Below are 3,967 nucleotides of genomic sequence, written 5' to 3'. Positions count from 1 at the left end.
GATCCACCCGAAGGATGTTAGTGAGGACACAGTGGAGAAGTGGCTGAGAGGTATTACCGGCAACAAGGATAATCCCCGGGGGTCCAGGAGGGTGGTTCCATTCGACCATTTGCGCCAGCCGGAATAGGTACGATTCTGCTTTGTCGAGTATCTTATTAATTCACTATGTAACATCTTGTTGATGGTCGACTGTATTTCTTTTGTTCATTGTCTTGTCAGGCTCTTATTGATATGTACTCGATGCCCAATGGAGTGCAGGAGCAAAATGTCGAGGAAGGGGCGAGCGGGGGCGAGAGTGGCGAGTGGCACTCGGATGAAGAGGAGGACGAGGAGAGCGACGACTCAAGTGATGAAGAAGAGGTCGACTCGCCTCCTCGCAGAGAGAGGAGGTCCAAGCACGCTCATGACCCGGCGAGCACCACTGACCTGGCGGCCGCACCGACTGGGCAATCTTCGAAGCGCCCTCGGGCGTCTTCTCCGATGCCAACTGAGATGGTACCGAAACAGCTCAAGACTGCGTCGCCTCCTACGCCAAAAGCATTGAAGGCCACATCCTCCAAACCACCGAAGGCTTTGCCCAGAATCAAAGTGACCATCCCCACCATCTCCGAGTAATCATCTGACCCGATCTTTTGGTCGACTCGAGCAACAGAACATAACCGACTGAATGTTGACATTTGCAGTGTTGCTGCATCTGGAACTTCTTCCTACCAATACCGAGATGAGGAAATGGAAGACGCGGTTACCTCCAACCCAGGTAAAACTCTCATGATCTTGTTCTTGATTATTTGGTCGATTAAATTCTGGTGATTCACTTGGGGTCGACTGATTTGTTTGTAGCCCCACCCAACGTCATCGAGCTTCTGGATGATGATGAAGATGTGGCCCCTAGGCCCAAAAAGAACAAAAAAGTAGCAGCTGGCAAGATGTCTCAGCAGGGACCGATGACAACACCAACCGCCCGGCAATCTGAAGACGCAGGTGGGGCCTCTGTAACTTTTGTTGTCCCATTGTCGAGTGAGCGCCCTGCACCATCGATTGTACCGGTGTTTCCTTCAGTCATCATGCTTTGGAGCTCCAAGCTGCCGCACCTGGGTCGTCTTCCCCCTTCTTCACCAACTACCGTGTTCCGGAAAACCAGTCGGACGCGACTGCGGAGGCCATCCGTCAGGCTAACGTGATGATGGAGCGGATGAAGACGGTGCACGACAACAGCCAGGCTGCTTACGATGCCAGCGCGGCTCTTCGGGCCAATGTCCAGGTAAGTAGGCTTTCGACTGACCTTGTTCTATTAGGATATGCTACCTGAAATATTTTCTTTCATACAATCTCTTATTGTTTGCGTCGAATCTGTACACCCACTGGGTGTTTTGTTGTCTTTAGCATTTGCGCTCTTCCACTCGGCCCGGGCGAGTGGGATCTGAATCGGTGGGGGCACGCTAAGTGCACCCACCAGGTGTAGTCCCCGAGACCGCGGTCGACTGCGAGCAGTCGACTGGGGTCTGAGTACTTTTCCCTTTCCTTTCTTCCACTCGACCAGGGCTGACCGGCCGAGTGGGATCTGAACCAGTGGGGGCACGCCAAGTGCACCCACTGGGTGTAGTCCCCGAGACCGCGGTCGACTACTGGCAGTCGACCGGGGTCTGAATAGTTCTTCTTTGGGGGGGTGGGGGGTGGGGCGGACCGGCCGAGTGGGATCTGAACTAGTGGGGGCACGTCAAGTGCACCCACTGGGTGTAGTCCCCGAGACCGCAGTCGACTGCGGGCAGTCGGCTGGGGTCTGAGTCAACTTTAAAGTTTTATTCACTAGGAAGTAAATAATCTTTGATCTTGTCGATTGATGTGTCTTTTACCCTCTGCAGAAATCTTGTACTCTTAGTGCCAAGTTCGCCGAATTTGAGGAGAAGCAAAGGCAACTCAACCTTGACTTGGAGTTGGCCCAACAAAAATTGAAGAAAGCTCAAGATGAAGTTGCTGGTATGGAAGGTAACTGCCTGTCGACTGCTCACGTCGATCGTCCTTTAAAGTATTTCTTTGATCACTTGTTTGATCTGATTGCTTATTTTGCAGAGAAAATGAGGTTGGCTCTGGAGAAGGACTTGGACCTTGCAGCTGCGCAGAAGGAGGCTCAAGATAAGACTGCCCTTGCAGACCAGAAGTTGGCTTTGGTCGGAATGCTGGAAGAAGAAGTAAGCAAGCTGAAGTCCTCTCTCACTGAATCCAACCAAGAGGTAACTCGTCATAAGAAGGATAAGATGGCTCTGAATGAGAAGCTGGAATCCGCGACTCGTAAGAGAAATGATGTGGAAGCTTATTTGAGAACTCTTGCCAAGAAGCTCTTTCTTATGCTGGAAGGTACTCTTTCTAATCCGACTGCTTTACTGCTTGCAAGTTAGTTCTGTCCAGTCGACTCATTGACTCTTTGACTGCAGAATTCTGCCAAAACTTCGACGAGGAGACTGGACAGATCGAGACGGGTTTAGACCCTATTGTTTCTCCAGTCGGCGACGAGGTTGCCATGAATGTGCTTCGACTGGAATCCCGCGTCGCCAGCGTCACAAGTTATCTCGCTCGTCTGAAGGTGGTAGTTTCACGGATCGACTCATCACTCTGGCCAAGAGAGACGCTTCAAAATGACCTCGATCTATGATGACTCGACTCAACGAGGTCCCTGGTCGAGTGCAAGAGTGGAAGAAGTCCTCTGCCCGGTGTGGTGCTGACGTGGCGTTGTCCTTGGTAAGAGTCCACTGCAAGGAAGCCCGCGATTATAAGCTGGCGGCGATCAGGGTCGCCAACACCAAAAGGCACGACTTCCGGTCCTTTATGGAGACTTTCATCGCTGCTGCCACTCGGATCGCAGATGGAATCGACTTGGATGAATTCGTCGAACCCGCCAGCCCTCCTCCTGCCGAGTGAACAAACTATGAGATTTAAGCCTGTCTTAAATTTGCCTCGGAATGTCGAGTGGTTGCTGTGACCATTAAAATCCTTCGGGCTTGATGCTCGAATACTTTTGATTTGTCACTTGGAACTTTAGGATTTATCTAAACTGCTTTTGGATATGCTTGTGATTGCTTTTGGAATCTGCTCCCTATTTGGAATGACCTTCGTGTTTGAGATGCAGCCTTGAAATGGAGGCTTCAATCGAACCGCGCCTTGTCATCCTTGCGGACAAGGATGGAGCGCACGTTGTATTTGTGGCGTAGCTCGAAGGAGAAAGTTGCAGTCGACCTGCGCCTCGTCGTCCTTGCGGACAAGGATGGAGCGCACGTTGTATTTGTGGCATAGCTCGGAGAAGAAGGTTGCAGTCGACTTGCGCCTCGCCGTCCTTGCGGACAAGGATGGAGCGCACGTTGTATTTGTGGCGTAGCTCGTAGAAGAAGGCTGCGGTCGATCTGCACCTTGTCGCCCTTGTAGGTAGGGATGGATCATATGTTCTATTTGTGGCGCAGCTCCAAAGGAGAAGGTTGTAGTCGACCTGCACCTCATCGTCCTTGCAGATGGGGATGGAGCGCATGTTGTATTTGTGGCGCAGCTCTGAAGGAGAAGGTTGCAGTCGACCAGCACCTCGTCGTCCTTGCAAATAAGGGCGGATTTTAAACCTTAGGCGAGTATTGTACTGCGGCTAAGCCTCCGAGTGGGAGGATTGCTCACCACTCGGTAGGATTTTCAAACTTAGGCGAGTACTGGACTGCAGCTAAGCCGCCGAGTGGGATGGTTGCTCACGACTCGGTAGGATTTTACAAACTTAGGCGAGTACTGGACTGTAGCTAAGCCCCCGAGTGGGAGGATTTCTCACCACTCGGTAGGATTTTTTAAACTTAGGCGAGTACTAGACTGCAGCTAAGCCCCCGAGTGGGAGGGTTGCTCACCACTCGGTAGGATTTTTTAAACTTAGGCGAGTACTGGACTGCAGCTAAGCCTACGAGTGGGAGGGTTGCTCACAGCTCGGTAGGATTTTTTAAAC

The sequence above is a fragment of the Triticum dicoccoides genome, chromosome 4A (assembly GCF_002162155.2).
Source record: "Triticum dicoccoides isolate Atlit2015 ecotype Zavitan chromosome 4A, WEW_v2.0, whole genome shotgun sequence".
NCBI lineage: Eukaryota > Viridiplantae > Streptophyta > Magnoliopsida > Poales > Poaceae > Triticum > Triticum dicoccoides.
Note: the sequence above shows the minus strand (reverse complement) of the source record.